Source organism: Macrobrachium nipponense, chromosome 14 (assembly GCF_015104395.2).
Source record: "Macrobrachium nipponense isolate FS-2020 chromosome 14, ASM1510439v2, whole genome shotgun sequence".
NCBI classification, from domain to species: Eukaryota; Metazoa; Arthropoda; class Malacostraca; order Decapoda; family Palaemonidae; genus Macrobrachium; species Macrobrachium nipponense.
Genome location: NC_087207.1, coordinates 53,155,923 through 53,182,176, shown reverse-complemented (window position 1 = coordinate 53,182,176; position 26,254 = coordinate 53,155,923). Strand labels below are relative to the sequence as shown.

General features: G+C 36.3%; 2 long non-coding RNA genes across 2 annotated transcripts; one reads left to right on the top strand and one right to left on the bottom strand.

Annotated features, from left to right (window-relative positions):
• Window positions 1-1,454: 1,454 nt before the first annotated feature.
• LOC135226500 (uncharacterized) lies at window positions 1,455-8,672 on the top strand. Its single transcript, XR_010317237.1, has 3 exons — window positions 1,455-1,576; window positions 5,597-5,764; window positions 5,929-8,672. It is a non-coding gene; the product is annotated as an uncharacterized LOC135226500 (long non-coding RNA).
• Window positions 8,673-23,403: 14,731 nt separating this feature from the next.
• On the bottom strand, window positions 23,404-25,647 carry LOC135226497 (uncharacterized). Its single transcript, XR_010317236.1, has 3 exons — window positions 25,575-25,647; window positions 25,390-25,459; window positions 23,404-24,206 (listed from the first exon to the last, which is right to left on the bottom strand). It is a non-coding gene; the product is annotated as an uncharacterized LOC135226497 (long non-coding RNA).
• Window positions 25,648-26,254: the final 607 nt, after the last annotated feature.

The following is a 26,254-nucleotide window of genomic DNA, read 5'->3' as shown; positions in this document are numbered from 1 at the left end:
CAACAAATTTGGATATAGCTGACATTTTCAATGGCAGACCTAAACGTAACATGTTAAGTGGGTGGGGAGGGGCTACCCTCCTACAAGAATTGCCCACCTGCTAAATTTCGCAAACAAGGTCTGTAGATGATTTAAACAACTAAAACACTACTTGAAAAGGACATTAATTTGATTAACTACTTGTTGCTGTAGTTAGAAAAAAATATCTGAAAAATGATTGATAAATTATATACATTAACCTGAAATAAGTGCACAATATACTCGTATGATATTTTATATGCAATGACTAAGTAAAAAAAAAAAAAAAAAAAAAAAAAAAAAAAAAAAAAAAAAAAAAAAAAAAAAAGTGTCCATCCACTGACGAACTCTTCGTTTATCCCTGTTAAATGGAACTCAATGAATTCAATGGAAAGAGAATAAAAAAAAATCTAGTGCAATGGAAATCTGGTACACAATAACTAATATATACGTAGCTGCCTTCTTTAAAAATAAACCCACCAGGTGGAACATTTCAGTCCATCAATAATCCCTAATAAATGCAGACTGAAACGTCTTTAGGTATACACAATAGCGACTATTTGAAAGAACTAAATGTAAGGGCGGAAGATGAACGGAAAATGAAGCTTTAACAAGTAAAAGACAAAATAATCTAACAATAATTGGACAGGAATTGATTATCTACAAAAGTGATGACTGAATCTTGTTAGAATAGGTATTTTACTTAAAGTGAATAAATGAAAGTAATATTTAATGAGTTTTCTATTTTTTTCTTACCCAGAAGAAGGAGAAGAAGAAGAAGAAGAGATTGAAATTACAAGCCAGAAGCAGTGGGTTAACATTAGCAGGAAACCCGAATTCAAAGACTTGTAGGCGGATTTCAAACGAATCGAAGACAACGGAAAATGTGGCTGATTTTGAATGATTTGACCAAATTTTTAGTGGATTTCGTTCGAAAATCTGAAATTCCTGAAATTTTCTGGTAAGTTATTAAATAATGATTTATCAAGCAAGCTTGTGGATTAATATATCAGTGAAAATGTAATGTTTGAATAGGAAACGTCCAAGATACGGAAGATAATCCATTTCAAGAACCACCTATAGTATTTTCACGGCTTATTTCAACTGCCGAGGTTTAATCTTTAAATTAGTTAATGTTGTTCGCACTATTAAAAACTGACTGAGTAAAACAAAGGGAAAACAACGCCATTTTGTGAATTCCTAAAAATACGACGGAAAATGGGATAATAACCTCGTTTTTCCAGAGGAGTTTATACCACCGAAGGTTCCTTAGAGCACACCTTCACAAAATAGGTCAGTGTGAGGAGCAAATCTCATTTTGTATGTGTGTGAGAAACATTTCAACTTAAACAAAAAGATTCAACATTTAGCGAAAATAGCGAAATGTCAGGGCGGCTTTGGCGAATTTCAGTGCGTTACATTTGGCAATACTGTCAGAAGACTCAGAAGGGGCAAGGCCGCAAGATGGAGTGGCGATCCAGTCTACTCTACTCCTTGGGAGCTGTACCTGGTCTGGTGTGAATAAATTGCTTAAAAACTCGACTTGAAGCGAATTCTGGTGAGTATGAATGATTTATTCAGATTTGTGAAGCGCTGGAGACACTGTAGCTGATTAAATTACCGTAAAATATGCCCATATCTTGTTTTATTTTGCTTAAAAAGTGAACTTGCTTTTGTTAGGGTATAGGCCTAACCTATAGTGTCCTGTTGTGCTTCTAAATTGGTACTGGCGCACGTGTTGAACAAGTAGTGAATCGAATTTCGTGACTGAAATAGGGAAATTATAGGGTATGGTTTATAGATTGTTAGTCCTATAGTTGCTGCTGTTGTTTAGGCTTGTTAGTAACATAATGAGGTTGATCATTGAGAATACCAAAGTCATGCAGAAAACAACTCCAGACTTCAGGCCAATGCCACTATAGGCTATATGTGTGGCCAGACAAAAATGGTTTTATCCCTGACACTTGACCATTCCCTTTAGTCAGTGTATAGTGAGCTTTAAAACAAAAACACAGTATAAATATTTTGGTAACTACTACACTTTCACTTTGGTTTTAGGGTTAATGTCTAGGAGAGGGCCGCATGAAGATATAAGTGATTTTCAATTTATTTTTACTAGAATGTGTAGGAATGTATGTAAATAGTGGTATACGAGTGAGATAATTTAGTTAAATTCAATAACAGTCGAAATATCGACGATTAAACTCACGCTACTCTTGTCGTCCTCCCAGAATTTTTCTAAGTCTGTTGTTATTGTTGACTGTGTCTTTTTTTTAGCTCTAATGAGCCCTGTAACTACTATAATCCGCAGACAAACTAGTTCACTATGACGTCTTACACGTTTGGCCAATCAGAGTTTCATTTGCTGACACCTCATCAACTTTGGCCAATGGCGCAGGTGTTTGAAAATTTTCTCAGCACGACAATAAATTTTCTTGCCCAGTTCGTTCTTAGACATGGAGGCCGTAGCAAGCACTTCAGCTGTTATTGCACAAGAAGTTGAAATTCCAGTTTCTTGTCCTGACTGTTTCCTTAGTTACGGTGAATTTGTTTTAGCGTATTCGGGGAATATTGAAAAACTAGTGGATTTGTGCCAGAGAGACAATTTAATTTTACAAAATAAAATTTTTGTCCATATTGTCATGAAGTGTGTAGGGTAGATTATAAGAAACATAGTTTTAGGTGTGATAAATCTTACATTACGAAAGGACGTAGACGCAAGCGTTGTTCATATAAAGTGTCTTTGTTTGTGGGTACCTGGTTTTCAAAAGTGAAAGTGGACATTGAAACAAATTTGAAATTTATAGTTTTGTGGGTTCAAAATTGGTTTTGCTACGAAGTAGCCATTTCTGAATTAAAATTAAATAAAGGTACTGTATGCGATTGGTCGTCATTTTGCAGGGAAGTAGTAATTAATTGGGTATTTCGGCGCAGCAAGAAAATTGGCGGCAACAATTGTATAGTGGAAATTGACGAGTCCAAATTCGGCAAGCGGAAATATAATGTTGGCCGAGTAATAGACGGCCAGTGGGTATTTGGTGGTATTTGCCGCGAATAATGAGAGTTTTTCCTGGTTCCCGTGGAAATCTGGGATCGTGACACCCTGCTCTCGGTGATTAAGGAGAGGATCGAGCCAGGCACAACCATAATTTCTGCCTGTTGGCGCGCATATGACTGTCTGGCAGAGGAAGGTTTTAAGCATTTGACTGTTGACCACAGCCTTCACTTTGTTGATCCCCAGACACAGGCTCATACCAATACTGTAGAGAGGAAGTGGCGGGACGTGAAGAATTTAGTGCCTAAATTTGGTAGGAGAAAGCAAAACACTCGTCGGGTACCTGGCCACTTCCTACTTTAAGTTGCATGTCAGGGAACCTTCGCAACGGCTTCACGTTTTCCTCAAAGCAGCAGCACATCTTTATCAACCAACAGTTTAAGGTAAGCTTCAATAATTTATAGAGTATATTATAATGGTGGTAGTATAACGATGTATACAGCAGTACCATCACTTTGGATTTGGTTTGATGGATGTGTTAGGTAGTGGCCTTAAGGGGGGGTCCGCTCCCCGCTAGGCCTAGGTAGGAGTACAAGGTCCTAGGTTAGGTTAGGTGGTTGTATTAGGTTCGGTAGCGCCCCGAAAATCACTGTGGCCTTAAGGGGGGGTCCGCCCCTCCCCCGCTAGGCCTAGGTAGGGGTACAGGGCCCTAGGTTAAGTTAGGTGGTTGTATTAGGTTCGGTAGTGCTCCGAAAATCACTTTTCTCCTCCTCCCCCCCCCCCCACCCACCCAAAAACCCCGCTTCCCACTGGGGTCCCCCATAATTGTAGTAGTAGGTTTATGCTTACATTTTGTGTGTAAGAGTAAGTCTTACCTTGGTTTTTCTTCATTTCCTCATGTTTCTATGCGATGTGCAACACCAATCTGGTCGTTTTTTGCCGTTTTTCGTCGTTAATACTTGAAAAACGGGTGCGGCCTTCTCCTGGACATTTACCGGTTTTAGCATATGTAGGTATAGCCCTCCACAGGGATGATTCCCTTCTCTGGTACTTTCTTATATATTTTATAATTGTCTTTTAGTGTTTTCCCATCAATATTGTAGCTCCTGCAGACAGGAAAGTCTTTAGTTCTTTTTTAAATTTGCCTTAATTTTTTATGATCTTCACTTCAGACAGTATTTTTTGTATAGTCTCTTAAGATTTAGTGAAATCCATGATCCGTGTCGTAAATTATTCTACGACTATAATTACTGGCCTCGCCAGATCTTGTTGGCATATAGGCCCACCTGAAGGGACAGCTCCCAGCTCTTGCACGAGGACAGATGAAAAAGGAACAAGCAAAGTTTGACAGTTTTATCACAAAAATAAATCCTACCCTCATGCATTCCCAACATTAACAACCTAACCTACACTTAACAATAACTTCCCACAAACTTAAGAACATGGTGTTAAAGCTCCAGTAATGAGCTGTGGCATTGCAGTAACAATACTACTGCTAAATCTGGTTATTTCCCATATTTTATTTATTCCTGCAGATGGTAACATGCAATTCAAGATATAAGAATATTTCAGCCAATTAGCCTAGGCTAGGTGATTGAAAATAAAAGATTTTATATGAATTGCTTATCTGGTTTTGCCATTTTAACTCCAAACCATCATGGTCTTTTTAAAAAATCTCTTTGTTTGCAAGTTTGTGAGTTTCAAGTTCCTCTGCAGCTTCCACATTTATATGACGATTGTAATAATGCCTTGCGGCCATGAACGTTAGCAATTTGTATGGAGACCTATACATATTCAAAATCTCTCCAATTTTGTTGTAAGTAGTAGTGTGTACCTGCATTTTGTAGTAGCATAACATGGGCCTTATATGCTTATCATTTAATTTCTGCTCTGTTAACAATTGGGATATAATTTTTTTTTTTATACTGCCTTGTTAATATCTGAATGTGCCTGCAAGTTAACGGAACTTTCTGCCTCTCCAAAGGCCTTTTTGCAACCATATGGCATCCACTGATATTCCCTGTGTGCGTTTTAACATTTCTATGACTGAAAATCCTGTATGCATTTATATTTGGAGCCTTGAGTATCTCATATGAAACTTACGATTTATTAAATCAGGTGAATGATGATAAGCTCAGCCCTACATCCCATTTGTGACAGAGTTCTCAGAGAAACAAAGTAAAAGTGGAAGGTTTAGAATTTTCTGTACAAAGGTGTACTACTAACGTAAGGCAGCAGTATTTTTTTAGAGGCATTTTACACACCCACCTCACTTATACCTTAAACAGATAGGCTAAGTCTTGTTCACAAATGCAGAAACACCCTTTCTTTCTCGTGTTTATCAAACACTGTAAAACTAGGAAGAATCAATTATACATTGTTAATAGTGAAAAAAAAAATTAATACTGCTGAAGATTTTCTAAGGGAAAAAACTGGAAAGATGCAGATTCCACTTAGAAATCATAAATCATTTGAAGAATAATTTTTAGTGGTGATTATTTGTAATTCCCATTTTTAGTGAGGTTTTGTCGCCAAGGTAACCTTTTTGTGCAGTGTACTACATTTTTGGTTTTTCATTCACAGGGGACAGCAGTTAAGGGCATAGACTGGCGTTGCTGCTGAATGTATTTCAGAACTGATGCTGCCATATGATAGTTAACAGAACAGAAGTTGTAATGGAATAATCCAAATTGCAGAATGGATTTGGCCCTAGGAAATGACCAAGCTTTTGATAAGTAACAAAATGTCTTTGTAAGTATATTCTTTTTGTGTTTAAAGTTTTGTAGGTCATAAATGATTGCATTGATAAGATATAAATGTAGGAGATTAAAGTTTTCATTTTTAACCCTATGTAAAAGGCCTCATGTTTCAAGTATGGGTTTATCAAAAATATTTTTGGTCTTTTCTTTTTTCAGGTTAGATGCTGCCGCAAAGTAAAGGTAAAGAGCAGAATTCATTCAACAAGAAGACTTAAGTTGTCAAGGAATATTGTTTTCTTGAAGTCTCCACAGAAAAGACATGCATATATTGTCTTAGGTTCTTGAATTGTTCTAATGTATTTAAAATGCACAAATGTTGAAGAAACTTTATGAAGAGACAAATCATTGATTAACAAGAGCCTAATTCCTTCGTGTATCGGAAGTGCACAAATGTTGAAGAAACTTATGTAGATACAAATCACTGATTTATAAGAGTGTAATTCCTTTGATACACATGTAAGAGTGTACAAAGAAGATTTTTCAGGTGTTTCTTAGGTGAGGGAGATCCCTCTTGAATAGGTTTACCCTTCAGTCACATTTCCTGATAGGGAGTTGGCCATCATAGCTTTTGTAATAATGGTCTGATCTTGGAGGTGGTACATTGGCATAAGATTCTTTTACGAATGAACTTCAGGAGATAGAGGATTTTTTTTTTTACTAGAGTTGATTTCCATATGAGGATTTCTGCTACCCTTGACATAACTACCATGTCGTTTAAGTTCAGAATCAGGAGGAAAATGGCAGCGTCTTCTGTGATCTCTAGATTAAAAAAAATTTTCATTCGGTTCAAGTAACGGAATGGAAATTATTTATACCAGTGAGTAAGGTACAAGTATTTAACCCACCAGTGTATGTTGGAGAGGTTTTGATTTTATTTTATACTCTGATAAGCATGTAACCAATTTTCCTTTCAGCACTGGATGACCTATTCGGCCACAGTAGTTGTCCTCGAGCCTAAATTTTATATTCTATTTAACTCCCTTCAGGCAAGTTGGGGTTTTGACCTCTCGTGTATGAAGAAATCCTCTGGGTAAATCCCAGTGATGTAGTAGAAGGCAAATGAAGATTGTATATTGGATATATGACTGCCTATCAATCCTTATTTTACAGTAATTTATTACTATTGCTTTTAAGCATATGCCCCTGGTGGCAATGTTTTGGAAGCATATTGCGTGATTTCTTAACCTTATTTAAATGTGTGCTTTTTCCATTTCATTCACCTCCTAATTTGTCGTCATGTTGACGTGGTAAAAACTAGTTACGTTTCAGAACTCGTTTAGAATATGACTTGAAGTCTTCAATCCAGGAGTCATATTTAACCAGACTATTCAATAGAATACCTTAGATGATATTATACAAGCTTGATCTCTGTTTGGAAGAACACTGGATTTTTTCAGAATTATTGCTTCGCCAAAAGTGTTGTAATTTATATAAGAAATGGAATATGTTAAACTTTTTCACTTTTCCCATTTGTTGGCGGGCCTGATATATTCTCTCTCTCTCTCTCTCTCTCTCTCTCTCTCATTGATTAACATACAAACTTGACCGAATGCCTTTTTAGCCCAACTTGGTGTGTCTATAGCTGAATTCTGATTTCCAAATAATTATGGTGGTGGTTGTCTAATGATTAAGGTCACATTGGTATATGGTGTATTTAGTTTGTTCCAAGTAAGGTCACATTCTCCTTCGATTTGTGAAGAATATATTTGTAGTATATGGTTAAAATTAAAGAATAATATGATGTGATAGGGAAGACCTTCACTCAAAGTGTCCTTTGCCTGAAGCTGTTTCTTCCTTGAAAAGAAATCTTCCATAACTGGAGACAAAGAATTCCAATTATTTTCCACTTGCCACTCAGCAAATGAAAATTTGTAACCAAAGTTGCAACGGAGGTGGCAGGTCTTCAACTTCCAGCATTGTTAGACTTGAGAGGGGACAGACTTTAAGTAATCTTTCAGCTGCATCTTTCTGAAAAATAGTCTCATTTCATAGGGGTCTATTATGAGTCTACTAAGTAAAAATCTCATTGTAACCTTTACCTTTCAAGATAATCTTTTATCTCAATTTTGCTGATTATTTCGACTAGTACCCGTGAATGTTGTCCACACGGGTGAGGCGATGGAGAGGTGGGCGTACTCGACGATGCCAGTAGTGTGTTCAGTGCGGTACGATAAACATGGTGCCTACCACAAAGAAGAAGATAGTGTAGCACGATAATTGCTTTGTGTGATGGCGCAAAGAATGGCTCTGTAAAAGAAATGTATATGGTTAACGTACGTCTGCCAGGGTCGAAGTTCAAGCCATCGGGCACCACCATGGTGATTTTGCTACAGGACCCATCTGGCGGTTTGCCCGTTAGAAGGGAAGTCCGCCGATCAGGCCCGATAGTGTGGACAGGCCTTAAGACTGGTTTCAGTCAAGCCTTTGTTTACTATTCATAGCATGTGAAAATTGCGGAAGTGAAGATGGTGGATCGTGTAACTCCTAGCGCTGTCGCTAGGAATCTTGGAGCTAGTGCTAGTGCTTTGCTTTTGAGGTCTTTCGTTAGTTTGGGTGGATGATGCTAGCTAGCATTGTGGTGGGTTTTGAGCACAATACAAGCTCAACTCACAATGTTGCTTGGTTTCTTCAAAAATAGTCTAGGGGTTGGAATGTGTTAACCTTCCTTGCTCGATCATGTCTTTCAGATATACTTGACGGCATTGAGGTGACAATTAACTTTCATAATCAAGAATTCCAAGTATGTGTTCCCCCTCCGTATTCTTCTCCATGTATTGTCATGATATACCCATAGTTAACATTTAAGAAGAGGGCATTAAGAGTAAGGGAACACAACAGTAGTGAAGTATGCAAGTTTATACTGAAGACTTAGTTTAAAGTTCTAATAATGTTTAAAGTATGGTCGGTGTTTTTTTTTTGTTTTTTTTTGAATACTCTGTACTTAATGTTTAAAGTGTGTTCGGCTTTTTTTTTAATTTTTTTAAATTTTTTTTTTTTTTTAAAAAAAATTTTTTTTTTTTTTAAATCTGTTACTGTGGTTTGTGTCGTTCAGTAGTAAGGTGGCTCCATTCTATATGTTTGCAAGAAAGTCCTTTGTCTCTTTGGAAGCAAGAGGCTCCACTAATATTGACTCCACTGCACCACCCCACCCAAGATAACCATCTGTAACAAGACAGTTGTAGGAAAATTATCACTCCATACCTTTAAAATTATGTATCAACAGAAGTAAAGATTTCATTTGCCTACTATTATAAAATGGGTAATATATTTGTGTTTATCTGTTAAATAATTTGTAATATAGATATTTTGTATCGGGTTTGTATTCTTCGATATTTCTGCGTAATGGGGTTGCTGTAACGAACGTTGCCACCTCTTACGCGCTCAGTTCACCTCGTGCACACTGCATGTTGACTTCTACCACCTTATAAAAGTCTGAAGAAGGGTTCAACGTTTGGAAGCGTAGAATGAAGTTTACTTTGGTGTTTTGCACATTTTAAAGTTGGAAGTCCCTAGAATCTCTTCATATTTTGGATGCCAGTGTACGAGGGTTCTCTCAAGTGATTGTTTATTGAGTTAGTGTGTGTTCTGGAGGTACCGGTTAAGGACGTTTTGTTTATTTTCACGGGACTACTTGAATTCTTGCATAATTTAGTTGTTCATTGTGACTATCATGTCATATTCTAACTTTCTGGAGTTATATTATTCATTTTGCGATGCTTTCATCAAGGTACTGATTCGAATTATCCTCCTTTTCAGTTCAAAAGTAATAATACACCGTCTGACAAGTTTTATATGGAAAGCCAATAAATAAAAACTTATATGTTGCTGTCAATTAGAACCCCTATTTTGAAACACACCCTACAACAGTGTATTATGGAAATGGTACATCTGGTGTTCCAGTAAAAAAAGTGATTATGTGGCTTGTAAATTGGGTGTTAATTGGTAAAGATGCGAGATATTTATCTCCACGATTTATCTAAGATTTATATGTTGAGAAAAAATTATTGATGTGAGGTCTTTTGAATTTAGGTAATTTTCCTTTTAAATGTCAAAGTTATTGTTCCAAGTAATTAATTTTTTTAAGTAATTTTTTATTTTAAAAGTTTTGATTTAGATAATTTTATTTTTAAAAGCGTTGATTTATTTTGAAATTGTTACAGCAATTTTGAGTGTTTCAAGTAATTTTTCAGTATTTAAAGTGATTGTTTAGTGTGAAATAGTTTTCAGTGTTTTGATTGATTTTTAGTCAAATGATTTTAGAATTTTTTTAAAATTTTCTTCAATTTTTTTAGTAGTGGTTTTTCTTTTCTAAAGTTTGAAATTTCCCAGTGGTATTGTTTAACTTTTTTTCAGTAAAGTGATTTAAAAGTTAATTTTTAAGACTAAAGTGAATTTTTTCAAAAGATCCAAGTAACCTAATCTTAAGATTTTCAAGTAATTTTTCAGTAAAGTAAATTCTTCAGTTTGTAATATAGTTTTCAGTGTTTTAATTTTGTATAAAATAGTTTTGAAATTTTTAAATTTAAATTTTTTAAAAAGCGAATTTTGGTTCAAAAGATTAAAGTGTATCAAAATATATTTTAAAGTGGGGCTTAATAAAATAACTCAGTGAATTTAGATTGTGGTTAAATTTTAATTTATTTTAGATTAAGATTTGAAAGTACATAATAGTGGTCTTAACTGCCAATTATGTTAATTACCAGTATTTGACAAAGTTCATTAGGATTTCTCATAAGTACTCTCTCATAAGTACTCAAATAAGTGGATCGAGTGATTGAATTTTCTGGTAATTGCTCTGTGCATTTTTTTTTTTTTTTTTTACCTGTGCTAGTGTTACTATTAAATATATTGTTGTTCTGTAGTATAGCCCCCGCATTTTTAGGAAAACCTGTAGAAGTAAATATTAGTGAGAAAAGAAAACATTAAACAGCCGGACTTTCTTTTAATTCAATTTTTAAAATTACAATTCAAAAGTTGAGGTAGGTTTCTCCAAGTCTTGAAATAGGTATTACCTATTTTACTTTAATGCAAGCAGTACAGTGGCCAAGGAGGGGTTTTGGGTGTGCTCTCTCAGCAGGACACAGCTAAAAGCAGGTCATGATCCAAAACCTTTCAGCTGTGTTTATACTAGAGTAATTTGAACTGAACTGGTGACTCATCGAGGTGATTATCTTTCCTTGCCCTGAACTAGACTTATGCCCATTTTCTTTACTTGCGGGAGAACGCCCTCTTCCTTTCAAAGGTGAAACTAAAGAAAAATTAAACTTACTTGGATGCTCAAGTAAGCCCCCATGACTGGTATTCAGGTAGTATCGATACGGTTTAGAGCTATATAAAACTCATAATGACTGCCAATTGGTACTTAAGGTAAGTCTTCGCCTTACAATTTGCGCCTCATTGATCTAATTTAGAATGCCCTTTAACTAACATTGCCAAAATTACACGAGTTTAAAATGGCAACTAGTGCCAGATAATGCAATTTTATAGTTTCGACACGTGACACTAGAAAAACTACGGAAATCGTACGTAGTACACATGGCTTTCGAATGATTACATTAATTTTCATTTAGAAAATAACAACACTACTCTCACGTTCTGTTCGAGAAAACGCGTTTATTTAACGTCAAAGAAAACGGATATCAATAAGAAAACTACTAATGTTGATTCGTACTCAATTTTTTGCTCTCCCGATAATTTGCAATTTGCCGCGTTAGTATTATGAAACTGATGATTGGATATCAGCTTTGGAGAAAAAAAAAAAAAAAAAAAAAAAACTAGCCTTACGTTAAGATTCAGGGACAATTTGTACTAAATTTACTTTTGAAATATCGAAACTAGTAACCGACCTTACCTTTGTTAAAATAACTTTTGAAATTTAGTTTCAACATTAGATTTTTTAAGAGCAAGGCAAGAGCAAGGCGTACATTATACGCTTAATTTATGTAGTACTGAATAGAACCTGTCACACTGATTTTTCTCATGTAGTATAGCTAATTAATTTTGAATGTTTAAATCTAAAAATATTCCTGAATGTGGTTTTTCTAATTGATCGAATTCGGTCTCTTATCTCACTTAGGCTGTTTAAAAATTTTCTGTACATCTTTGAATCTTCTTCCCAAACTTTTTACTTTATGACTCTTTGAAAAATCAAATACGTATGCTATATAAAGGCCTGTCCACACGATCGGGCCTGATCGGCGGCCTTCCCCTCTAACGGGCACACTTGACGAGCAAACCGTCAAATTGCCCAATGGGTCTTGTATGTTGTTGTTGTTGTTGTTGTATTAAGCCAACACTTCTTGTTGGCACGGGCCTTTCCCTTGTTCGGCCCGTAGGTGATCTGAAAAGATTCTTTAGGTACATGGTTAGTTTTTTGAAATTGGAAATATCTTTAGTTGTAGAGACAGGAGTGGACAGGGGAAGGATGATGGTGTCAGTAAGAGAGGGCCATCATGTCATATTATAGAAGAAGTTTGAATGAGTGTAAGGCTTTCGAAAATCGGAGAAGCGGTGCAGGTGGGGTTGTCCAACCCTTTACTCCTTGGGTCCCTGCGGGAGGATTTTAGTTGTAGGTAAAGTTTTTTAAAAGAATGATAGTGGATGATGTGGATAGAGCCTTACAGTGAGGGGATGTGATGAGGGTGATTGATTTTATTAGTTTGATTACCTTGGTGGAGGTAGGTTGTAGAGCACCTGGGCATGCTCTTCTAAGTTTTCAATGATTGTCTTTGTGACTGTGGCAGCTGCATGCTCAGCATCTTGTGCAGGTATTGCATTTTGTGCTGCACCTCTTAGCTGTGCTGTTTCTCTGCATTCCAGCAGGTAGTGAAGGAGTGGTTGCTGTGTTTCTTCTTGACAGTGTTCACATGGTCTGACACTGTTTTCCACAATTTCCCAGCAGGCTTTATATCCTAGCCTGAGTCTGTGGATGATCACAGCAAGTTTTCTTGGTGTGTGCCTGTCTATGGGAGGAGGCACTAGACCAGTCGATTTCTTATACCATCTGGCAGACGGTGAGTTCTTTTCTACCACTCACGATGGTCATTTATCAATTTTTCTTTGCAGAGTGGTTTCATTGCATTTTTGACTTGTTGCAGTGCAGGTTGTATATGTACTTGCACTCTGTCAATGTGTTTTGTACTTTTGGCTAGCTCATCAGCCCTCTCATTGCCTGGAATTCCTATGTGTCTGGGTATCCAGTTTAAGGTGACAGGTCTTCCTCTTTCGCTGTGCTGGTGTAGCAGTGTTTTAATTCCAGGCAGCAGTGCCTTATTTTCTTTAATTTTCTGTTGTTGCAGGGCTTGCATTGAGGACTTTGAGTCTGTGTGGATGATTACAGGCCTTACTTCATTCTCCAGTGAGTACAGCAGTGCCTGTCTTATTGCTGTTAACTCTGTCTGCATAGTGGAGGCGTGGTTGGAGGTCCTCCAGCAGGCTGTGAAGATTCTTGAATATACTGCAGCTCCCGTAGTTTGATTCTCAGGATCTACAGTGCCATCAGTGTAGTATGTTTGTGCCCCTATGGTCTCAGTGTTTCTGATTGCTTCATAGGCTGCCGCTCTTAGCTCTTCTCCTGTGCAGTCCTCTTTTGCTCTTGGCAGGCTTGTGTATTTGTATATTGTAGTGTCCTTCTTCCAGGGTGGTAGTTGTTGTGTGCCCTGTGTTGTGTCTGGACCTAGTTGCAGCAGTGTTTCTGCCATGCCTAGACTTTTGATGTTGTCACTTTGGTCCTTACCATAGGAACTCGAAGTTTGAATCTGTGGGTGTTTGGCAAGTTCCTCTCTTGCTCTTTTCTTAGAGATGGAGTATCTTTCTGAGAGGAACATCTTGGCCATTGTGCTTACATTTCGCTGTGCAATCCTATCCTCTAGCTTTGGCAGGTTAGTTTCAAGCCTGAGGTTGCACAGTCTTGTCCATGTAGGTGCTCCTAGCATGAGTCTCATTGCATTGTTTTGAATGACCTCCAGTGATTCTTTCTGAGCCTCTGTCAGCCTTATCAGAGTGGGGGCAGCATAGTCCACCAATGTTCTGGTGCAGGCTAGGTAGTACTTCCTTTGTATGTGTTCATTTGCTCCTTCCTTCAGGGATGACATGTATCTCATGGCAGCAAGTCTTGCATTTGCTCTTTCTCTCAAGTACTTGATTTCTTCCTTGAAAGTTAGCTGCTGATCTATGACAACTCCTAGGTACATGTAGCTGTCTACCCATTCTATGGGCTTCAGCTCCTATTGTTAGTGGTTGCAGCGGTCTGTGGGCTTTTATTGTCATGGCCTTTGTTTTATTTATGTTTATTTTTAGGCCTAGCTCATTTGATTTATTGTTGATGTCATTGAGTGCCCTTTGCATTCTGGGTACTCTAACAGCTCCTCTTGCTACTACACACACATCATCGGCATAGATGAAGATTTCTACGCCTTCTGGAAGCTGCAGGGAGGCTATATTCTCCATTAGTATATTGAATAAAAATGGACTCAGAATTCCTCCCTGAGGGGTGCCATTTTCCAAGTCGTGGAATGTAGACATCACTCCTTGGAATTTTACTCTGGCCTGCCTTCTCAGCACGTAGTTTTTTGTCCAGGCTAGTAAGTGTCCTTGGACTCCCTTCCTTACTACTGATTGTAGTATTGCTGCTGGACTGGCTAGTTCAAAAGCCTTTTCAAAATCTATGAAGACTACTGTGGCCTTCTTCTGATTTATATAGCTGAGAACATCTGTTATGCACTCTGTAGTTCCGACTCCTTCCTGATATGCATATAGCTGCTTGTGCAGTGGACTAATCTTGTACTTAATTCTATTTAGTACCATTTTTTCTCCAGTTTTCTCAATGCATGACACCAATGCGATTGGTCTTGGGTTCTCTGGATCTTTAGGTTTGGGGATTGGCTGCGTGTCTTGCTGCCGCCAGGTTTGTGGTCTTGTGTGCTCGATGTGTGTTTTGTTCAGGATTCTCAGAAAGGCTGTTTCTCCTGCAGGACCCATTTTGCTGATCAAGGTGTATGTTATCCTGTCTGCTCCTGGTGCTGTGTCTCTGCCAACTTTAAAAACTGCTTTCAGTTCCTCTACTGTGTAAGGGATGTCAGTATCGTCTGGTCTGTGGCAGGCCGCATCGATCTCCTCCCATCGAATCGGTGCTAGTTGATCCTGAATTCTTCTTGTTTCAGGGGAGAGGTTACCTGAGCTAGTCCTATTGGCGAAGGATGTTGCCAGTCTTTCCGCTTCTTCTAGTGGGTGAGGGTGAGTTGCTACGGGTGTTCTCTTCTTTCCGGCTACTCTGTTCAGCCACTTCCATAGCTCCGAGAGAGATGTGTACTGTGATAGTTTTGTACACCATTCCATCCACTTTTCAATTCTTATCTCTTGCAGCTGCTGTTGAACATCATTTTTGACTGCTTGTAGTAGTTCCCTGTTTTCTGTTGTCCTTCTTTTCCTATACATTTTTGTTACCCTGTTCAGTAGGGTTTTCAGTCTTCTTACTTCTGGGCAGTAGTACCAGGAGTCTTTGTAGGTGTGGTCTCTTCTTCCTACTCTCATGGGCATTGCCCTGTTTGCAGCATTGTGTATAGCCTCAACTAGATCTTTTTCTAGCTGATCTATGTCTTCTGGAGGTGTGTATTGTGCTGCCCACTCTTCGAGGGCTAGACGAAACACAACCCAATCTGCTAGGTCTTGGTTCCATGTCGGAGGGGGTGGCGGTATTGGCGGTAGTTGCTGCATCTCCAGCTCTGTTACTGTGGCAAAGTGGTCGCTCACTAATGTCGTGTGTACTTGCCACCTTGTTAGGTGTCTGATTGTTGTTGTGGCAAATGTCAAATCTAATCTGCCTCCTCTTATGTGTGTAGGTTGCCCTGAGTTGAGTAGTGAGACTCCTTCAAACTCATCTAGAGAGAAGGCTATGTGCTCTCCAGGTTGGTTTGTGGTCGATGGGGTCTTGTAGCACAATCACCAGAGTGGTGCCCGATGGCTTGAGCTTCGACCCTGGCAGACGTACGTTAACCATATACATTTCTTTTACTGTGCCATTCTTTGCACCATATTCTCTTCTTTTTCTTCTTTATCACACACAAAGCAATTATCAGGCTACACTATCATCTTTGTAGTAGGCACCATGTTTATCGTACCGCACTGAATACACTACTGGCATCGTCGGGCACGCCCACCTCTCCATCACCTCACCCGTGTAAACAACATTCACTGGCAAGCCCGCCAGAATTTGCCCGTCAAAATATACAGGGTCTGCTCACGAGGCGGTACTAAAACCTTTTCCCGCCCCCTTGTGGAACGTCTTCAGTTACAAAAGGACCATATCTTTATAAAACTATATTTACGATAACATTTTCATGTAACTTTGCGATGGCGTTTTTTTTATATAAATTTTCCTTTTATTGCATGTTGCCGTATACTACGTTAAAGTACAAAGAATGCTCTTTCAAATGATATATAGCACATTACAATTAAGATACTTTCAAACCCACAAGGTAGCTCAGAAAAAATTATCTACGCACAAAAATGTGCAATTACTTCATCCGTCAACCTACATACATTCACGTTTCGTAGCGTATCTGACTAAGGTTTGATAGAAAAACTGAAAAATGGATTAGAAAGCTGATAAAATTTACTATATAGTGCATAAATAAAATTGATAGGTGTTCTCAGAAATTTTCGAGGAATTCTAGGTCGAAGACGGACGAAAATGTTTAAATTTTATGTAAATATTTACCACATTTTTCTCACAATTTTTCATCTTATTACGTTTTGCCATATACCATGTAAAAGTACAAAGAATGCCCTTTCAATTGGTATATGACATTACAATTATTTTCAAACCCATAATCGCGCACAGAAGATATTATCTACGCACGCAAAAATTATAAAAACTTAAGCGTTCGTGGGAGATCTGAAATCTAGCCCCGCCTCTTGTGAAACGTCATCAGGTACATCCAGCCAGACTGACGATTAACTTTGTACTTTTTTCGAAAATATTATAATCATTTGAGGCATGCATAATTAATACCTTTATGTATACAGTTTGTTATATGTAAACTTGTGTTCGGAAGTATATTTATGTGATAAGAAGTGCTAATGAGAAATTTGCTGGAAATGTGTTCCCCGTATCATTTTCTTCATTTATTCCTTTGATACCTTATATCGTATATGATGTAATTCTTATACTTTTGATGTTTTCTTTTTTGTGGCCAAGTCGTGCAAATGCAACTGCCATTTTTTACACTTCCTGTATCCACATTCTTTGTATTATTGCATTACAATAAGTATTTACAATAAGATTTGGAAAATATAATTAATCTATCATTCTGACCTTCATCATAAAAGAAAGTTGCTTTTCAAAGTGAGGTATGAACACAGTGACAGAACTAAATAAATTTCTTAAGAATTATTTAAAATCTTGATATTACTACCTGAGAGAGAGAGAGAGAGAGAGAGAGAGAGAGAGAGTTGTCATGTTAAAAGAAATGGACTTGAAGAGAATACAGCAAACCAGTATATAGGTAAGTAAATAAGTAAGTAAAGAATAAACATATGAAGAAAGCTGGAGTAGCTGTGTGTGTTCAAACTGGTATATTTTGTGCAATAAAAAAAGGTTTGGTGACTAAATGAGAGAATGGGTATTAAAAAAATCAAACTTGTGACCTCTACAGATTTTATCAAGATTTTATGAAAAACACCACGTGATATGGATTAAATGTATAAAAACCAAGGTGTTTTTTTTAAGTAATTCAGTGGAGAAACACTGGAGTGTTACTCTTGTGATGTCACAGTATTAGCTCCGCCCCCACTGCCGAGTTGAGCAGACCCTATATACTTTGAATGCTTATTAAAAAACATCAAGCATGTGACCTCTCTACAGGTTTTATCAGTTTTTTAACAAAAAAACCATGCGATTTGGATTAAATGTATAAAAACTAAAGCTTCTTTAAGTAATTCAATGGAGAAGCACAGGCTGTGTTACTCTTCTGACGTCACAGTATTAGCTCCGCCCCCACTGCCGAGTTGAGCAGACCCTATTACTTTGACTCTGTCCTGGAGCATGCCGATCAGGCCCACTCGTGTGGACAGGCCTTAAGATTTAAATACTTTCAAAATCAAATACGCTTTGATATAGTTACTCATTAACTGCAGTTTACAAATGAAAAGTAAAGTTTACAAAAGCATCGGCAGAAGTCTGAAAAACCTTGAAAATTGCCTATGGAGTACTTGAGGAATTTTGAATACCAGTTAAAGGCCTGTCCACACGATCGGGCCTGATCGGCGAACCTCCCCTCTGACGGGCAAACCGTCAAATTGCCCGATGGTTCCTGTAGCAAAATCACCATGGTGGTGCCCGATGACTTGAGCTTCGACCCTGGCAGGCGTACGTTAACCATATACATTTCTTTTACTGAGCCATTCTTTGAACCATTATCTCTTCTTTTTCATCGCACAAAGCAATTATGCTACACAATATCTCCTCCTTTGCGGTAGGCATCATGTTTATCGTACCGCACTGAACACACTACTGGCATCGTTGGGCACGCCCACCTCTCCATTGCCTCACCCGTGTGGACAACATTCACAGGTAAGCCCGCCAGAATTTGCCCGTCAACCCAGGAGCACGCTGATCAATCTTGTGTGGACAGGCCTTAAGATAACGTGGAAATCTTTATTGAGCTTTGAATTGCTAACTAAAGTCGTCCTTCAACCTTTTGGTGTGCGAATAGTACAGCAATTATCACAAAAAGCGAATTCTTTAAATATAACATCTAATTATTTTATTGACAGCAAATCAGTATAGTAAGTTTCACGTGAGCTGTTTATACAGCTGTTAAGAATTCCACGTGGGACTTAAAACTCCTTCCAAAACAGCGTTGTCAACATCATCTGGGTAGTACTACCTTTGCCAAGTTACTATGGTAGGTTAAACTTAAAATATTCTACAGCTAACTAGCTGTCTTGCCCTATTGACTACAGTATGCAAGTTCCCTAAGACCGATATCCTGGTACTTGGCAAGACGAGGTTAGATTTGTAATTCTAAGTAAAATGATGATGAAGCATTTTGCCTAACACCTACTAGAAAAGTGTATGGTCTAACTGATGCACCCTTTTAATACCTGCGGTTTCTATCGTTTTAGTACTAAAAATTCTGCTTTATTTGTGCTTTAGTCTTCAAGAGTTGAATTCGGAGTTTTACTATAAAATAAAAATTTCAGTTTAGAAAATTTAACAAAAAATATGAACTTTACTCAATTTAAAAACCCACTAGAACTGGTACGCCACACGACAGTTTTGTAATCTAAGATGCTTCCAACTAGCTAATGAATTCATGGTCGGCGGAAAATATCCTTAAAAACACTGCCAATCTTCATGAAATCTATTATCAGCAGATCGTTCCCTGTTAATAACTTGCAAACTATTTATACTTAGAAAATACAGAAATTATAAATAGACCTATGTATTAACTAAAAAGCACGTTATGCAGACTAGGCCTGTAATTGCAAAACTTTATAATTATAGATTAAGTTTTCAAATGAACATCTCCTCAGCAAGATAGAAATGCAAAGCATTCAATTAACTCCAATTCTTCAATAGATTTATTTTGTATTCCAGCCTAATTTTACAAACCATTACTATTGAATATTCGTGAATGATTCACTTACACAAGATAAACATTAAAACCACCTAAAACTCATGAAAAGTCTACCAGCCATTGAGCTTGTAATAAACTTTCTAAGATACATAGGTACTGGAGTAATTCCAATACTGAGGTTACCCAAACTTAAACCAAACGATTAAAACTAAGCTATTCCTTATGGAAATAGCTGCCTTTATACCTCAAAGCATTTAGTAATACTCAGTGATTTAGAGTTTAAAAAGAAACTAGGTACCCTAACATGAAGTTTTCCCCCCTTAAAGTTTAGCATCTTTAATTTAAGCGTTTTTAGTCTAAGAAATAGTCTATGAAATCGAGTACTTAAATCTAGAAACTTGAAACTTCAAATATTGGCTTGACAGCATCCACCAGTTAAACATCTTGTAGTCCGTGCAAAATGATCTATCATCACTGCCATTACTTCTACGGACTCGGAATTACTTTTCACATTGAGATTGGAGACTGCTCACTTAGTATTCTAAAAAGACAGCCATCATAACACCCTCATCCCTCCTATAAGTAGTATACTATTAATAAGATTAAAGCTTAAGACGAGTAAGAGTCAAGCCACAAAATCACAATATCCCTTCTTGAAACAGATGTCAATCAAACGTATTATGAAATATCAATGGATGTTTAATATCAAGAGACATTTGGCAAGAACTTTAAAGTATTTTACAGACTTCCATTAATGCTTTTGTAAACTAAGGTTTGGTATAGACTACAGTTAACTACTCCAGAAAACTCTGTGTGAGAGGTCATAACTCAGTTCATTCTGCGAAAAAATTTCCACAAAAATCACTGCTCCAAAAAAATGTTAAAAGCGCTGTTTTATTACTAAGATTGAGAACAGTATAAAATCTCCCTTATAGAGTTCACAGGCAAATTCTGATAGGAATAGTGCACTATGCGTGACACCGTAACCACAAAGAGGTGTTGTCACTTTGGCAATGATATTCACAAGGCAAACAAAACAAGATCAACAGCAAAGTTAGCTTAAGTACCAATAGTCACAGCATTACAAAAGCTCACACGTTACCAATAGTCTCAACAACAGGTCAGGCATTTACTCTGCATCCAAGAGAAATTTCACATTGTCATTTCAAACCTTTGAGAGCAAGAGCTCGTTCTTCAGCGGTGGCAAAATAATGAGTAAATCTAGTAAAGTACAAAGATGGAGACCATGGAGACCACCTCCAACCGTTTTATCAGTTGTCAGCTTAAATCACTCACAAGTATTACTGATCAAGGGTTTTTTCTTTCCAACGGCTCATGACATATGCTTTTGGCTGTCTCCTGCTGAGAATACACACTTCCAATGTTGCTCGGAGAGTTTTGTTGTTTAGACTCTTCCAGATTTTTTAAGCTACTTACAAAAAAAAATGAAAATAATAATACATGAGAACATAAGTACTTCGGAAACTTCTGTACTTTAAGTCAGTAGATTGCAGTTTCAAAATTTTTAGTCTTACTCTTCTAACAATTTTACTCTAAAGCAAGACACAACGCTCCAGTACTCAATTAGTCCTATTTTTTTTATACTCACCAAAAAAGGTACAATAATTTGCTAACACAAAAACTAAAGACATTGTAAAGAAATGTTTACTGAACATAAAAGACGACTCAAGTTTGATTATACTTTGGTTGATTTTATTATAACAAAGCGATAAAATTGGATTTAATTATCACCACCAAGTGATAAAGCGAACATTTTGCCAAAATCTGAACCACTGAAGCTTAAAATAAACTCGATCAGAACTAAAAGAGAACCAAGCACGACGCGAGAGCAGTAGTAGTACAAAAGTCTCTCTCTAACGTTACAATGAAATGTTTTACAAATAAACATAACTAGAACTAGGCCTATCTTATCTAGAACATGTCTGTCACATTTAGTGAAATAAAGATATCGGATTTAATACGTTGGATTGTAATGAGGATTAAGCTTTTAAATTTTAAGGCAAAGGTCAGCTTGTTCATTAACTCAAAAGCTAGTACGTCAGTTTAAAATTTTTGGGAAAGTAGTAAATCGAAGTAGCGTGATTAGACCCTTACTTCAAGTTCTTAACAAGTAATTTTTAGGAGCTCTTTAGTATAACATTAAAATTACGGCTAAAATTTTGAATCTTAGTACAATATGAGCGTGGCTAATTCTATAGTCAAAACATCAGGGTAGGTATTACCAAAAACTATGATTTAGAATTGAGTATCGATGTAAATATAATCTTTAATCGTAGCCGTCTTCAGAAATGCCTATATTTTGTAATTTACAGTTAATTACACAATCTGAAGAATACTCAGTCTTGAGAAAAACTAAGCAGACGAAACTAAATTTCCTTACAGGCTCAAATCAGGAACAACCGAAATCTTTTAAGCCACAGCAATATCGATAAATACTGATCTTAAAACTGCCCCCCCGAGATAAATTTAAAACTTGTATTTACTACATGCCAAACACTCTTAAGATGCTTTGAACTTTAAACGCATGTGTATCCCACTTTTTCTCACTTTTGGAACTATTACAGTAGTATAGTTCATTACAGATGCTTTTAAGATAAACGTGATCCAGATAAGATACCCTAACTGTAAATCTATGCTTATGGTTACCGAAAATTATCTTCATATGGCCTCTGAAAATCCAATTCTCAGCTGCATTGACTAGCTTTTAATGGCAAAAGTATTCAAGAACCATCTTGGTAAATAAGTTCAATTTTGACAAAACTAAGTACTATCTTACTATTCAAGAGTAAAGTAGTTAACTTATCTTCACTATATTTTTTAAGGGGTCAATTATAAAATTATAGAATTTGTAGCACAAACTAAAATTTTTCTAATCAGGATTTTTAAAGTTCATACATCGTTAACTTTGACAAACACAACAATACAGGAACTAAATTTTTAAACAAAACAAGACTAAACCAGATATACAATAATTCTAGTAGTGTAAGTGACTTTGCTACACCAGTAATACAGTATTTAGAATTGCTGCACTGCTGAATGTAAAATGAATATGAATAAGTTTCGTTCTTTAACTACTCAATACAGCGTTTTCTGATTAATTTTAAATTCTAGAGAAACTGTTACAATTGAACTTGAAAAATTTTTATAAATGTTTTTATCTTACTTTGAAGTATGGTAATTATCACCTTAATTACAAATCTCGAAAGCTATTGTAAACTTAAAACTTAAAAAGTTTTGAAGGGTATAAATCAATTATAAAAAAAATTGTATAAAGTTGTGTAAATCAAACCTAAAATATTAAACGTTGGAAAAATTTGGTCTTTTAACCTAACTAATATAATAAATAATGGCCAAACTTTAAACTTGTGAACTTTTGAAAATTATAATTTAAACTAATAATGCTTCAAACTGTATAAACTATTGTTGAATATGTTTAAAACCCTCAACTTGAAATGTATAAACTTGAAATCAAAGCTTTTTAAAGTTATAACCTTTAAGACAAATGTATAAACTTGAAACTAAAGCATTTAAAGTTAAAATCAACCTTAAACTTCTTAAACTTTCATAGACAACTATGCATAGGTAACATCGGCTTACGTCGAAACTGGGATTTCCCAGGAATTACGTTCAAAATATATAACGTATAGAAATGGCGATATACAGATGCATGAATAACTCCGCAACAAGATCCTAATTTCACCAAGTTTATCACTTTAAAGATCTCTTCTGGAAACGAAATCGTACGGTACAAGTGACGATCAGGTCTTTAAATATCAAAATCGAAAATTGTACTCAAAATTACGTAACCAAAGCACAAATCTTACTTGATCACCTTAAACGGAATTAAAGCACGCATTAAACACTTTGCTTTTATAACTGACAAATGACTAAGCTAAGCTAAACTAACCGTAAACAATAAAACAATTGATTGCAGTATATGAGGAAATTGCTTTAACTTACCGTAAACTGATAGTTATTGATAATTTCTTAGAGGGAAAGGTCGCCAGAAAACTCAGCTCGTTACTTTACAGCTATTTATTTACAAAAGGCCCTTACTGGCCTGGAGAAAGGGAATTATATATATATATATAAAAACGTTCTTTGGCAAGTATTTGCGTTAATGGTTTTAAACCACGAAAATCGCAGCTAAACAGTATTTGGAGACTGCAAACCTCCGTCAAGACTGATTAATACAATCGCAAAGTTACATTCCTGTCTCCCGGAATCTAGTTATTCGTAGCAATACTATAAGTCCATATATGAAGAAATTTGTTGAAAATCACACTAGCTTTGTACGTAGACCTGTCAAGTTCTAAACCCACCTAAAATTAACTGCAGCCTGATTCCTTCTTGCTTCCTCATATGAGCTATATGAATTCTACAACATAACTGACTTCAACATCATACCTATGAATTCTATATCTAGAAGCAGTGGAAAAAAAAAAACACGCCTGGTAAACTATACACCAATGTAAAGCAATACCTTTTTGATTAACTTGACAAAAACTAGCATTATGCAGTATACTTAAATCTCAGACCATTATTCTGAAACCCCTCTAAGAATGGCAAAGTTTTGGTAAAACATCGAAAAACTTGTGTGGCTCTTGAGAATTGAGATACTAAGGAAGTCTCAAGTTTCTTCCAAAGTTAGTTTTCTGTAAACTCCCCTTGTAAGGTTGTCCATAAATTTATTACTAGCTATCTTCTTGCTCTTGTCTCCTGGACACTACCTCCGTCAAGTTGCAAATCTTCCAGACAACTTCAAATTTAAATTTCTTCCAATTCCTCAGTAGATAATCTTCCTACATTCCAACCACTTGTTTCATGAACAATCTGTCAAGAAAGGTGTTTTACTTCCTTAATCCTACTCAAAAATGAACTAAAAAGATATATACAAGCCTTTTGAATGTTTTGAATACAAATATATACATTTTAGTTAAACCAAAAATAGAAACCTTATGGTTTCAGTAATTTTCACATTAATAAACCTAGTGGATATGGTTGCTTCGTTTATAAAAGCCTGACATTGTGCTCAAGTGTTTCAACTAACGAACAGCACTAAATACCAAATGTCCTACTTTGTTTTGCAGTAGTACGTATTTTAGGTGTTGAAATGTAATGGAGGTTATTATAAAGAGCCAAAATAAGAAATTCATTCTGGATTGACCAAAACAGGCAGAGATGTGCAAAGGCCTTAGTGAGAGCACGAAGGATTTAAAAGGATTTTGTATGGCAATACAACTCTCATGTCTCGAGATTACAAATATTATACACAAAACTTTAGACAGCTGTAAAGTATGAGCTATTAAGAGCTACAAGACTACCAAGTGGTGACCAAGTTAAATTGGCTACCTATTTAAAGATGTGTGTTTTTAACAGGTGTTGCAACAGTTATCAACACTTGAAATCCGAAGTATAGTATTAGACTTGAAGTGCACAGCATGGTGGAAAGGCTATAGCTGTAAATTGATTAAAGTTACATGCAAGGAAATATTCGAATGCTGAAAATTTGTAACCCCCGTATTATACAATTAAATTCCTTTATATTAGGAGCAATAAAGATTTTTTGAAACAAAAGTTATTTTCAGTAAGTTAATTTCTCAGTATCGCATGGGGCATTTTTGATAGTATGGAATACAACAAATTTGTGTTTACTTGACAAATGTGCTGGACCTCCTGGGTATCTGCAGCAGCAAAATCAGGCAGATAATATATTAACATATGTAAGGTTCACTCTAGTGGCCTCTTTCTGTATTAATGCATATATCATAAAACAAGGTACATAAAAAAAAAAAAAAAAAAAAGCCTAAAGTGAATGAAATGAGTAAAAATTCACCTTTAAGTACGTTGCAAAATTTTATGTGGTCCAGGACTGCAAGTGTAAGGCTACAGAAGTCCTCCAACTTTATAGAGTAACAAGCCTGTGAAGGAATAATTTCAAGATATCACCATCAAGCGACCCTATAAATAGGACATTTTTAAATTTTAATCTCAAGTTTAAATGGTCAAAACTCACCAGTCAGCGAGCACGATGCAGCAGTTCAAGTAGTCCATGGCACTGCATTCTTATTTCCAGTATGAAGAGCCTGAGAAGAATAATTACTTTTAGGACACTTTATAATAGACTTTTACAACCTGGTCATTCATATTTGAATAGAATTTAGGTAACTAGAAATTACCAAAACTCAACATTCATGATACATTGTAAACAGTGTTGCGTTCCCAGGACAGGTGACAGGTAAAAACACTTAGCTGAAGTAACATCTTTTATCTGATGAGTATCAAGAACCTATAAAGGAAGAGGATTGTTTTAGAAAGGCGAAAGCACTACAACTGATCTACCATTAATATCTGAACAAAAGTAAATTACACAGGCCTATGGAAACTTAAGAAAACTACAACAAAAACCGTTCGGCTAACATACTTCTATCAACTTAGCCATCATATGAGAAAACGTAGACAGTTCCACAAACCAGTTTCCACAAAGATATTATAATTGTCTTGAGCGCTCAAGTCATTCGGACGATTTCGTGAACCAGAAAATATGGGAAGAGATTCTTAACGTCGCCTGGAAATTATACGTGTTTTTGCAGTTGAATTTTAACTAAATAGAAAAATAGCCTTAAAAAAAAACCACAGCCTTCAAAAATGACCTTCAATAAAAAAAAAACCTACAGCCTAAAATACCTCACTGCCTAAAAAGAAAAACTACCTAAAAAAACAGAGCCTAAAAATACCCCACATCTTTAAAAAACCGGCAGCTGTAAAAAATACCCACAGCCTAAGAAAAACCTGGAGCTTAAAGCCCACAGCCTAAAAAAAACCCACAACCTAAAAAAAACCTCGCAGGCTTCAATAAAAAAAAACCAGGTTTCATTAAC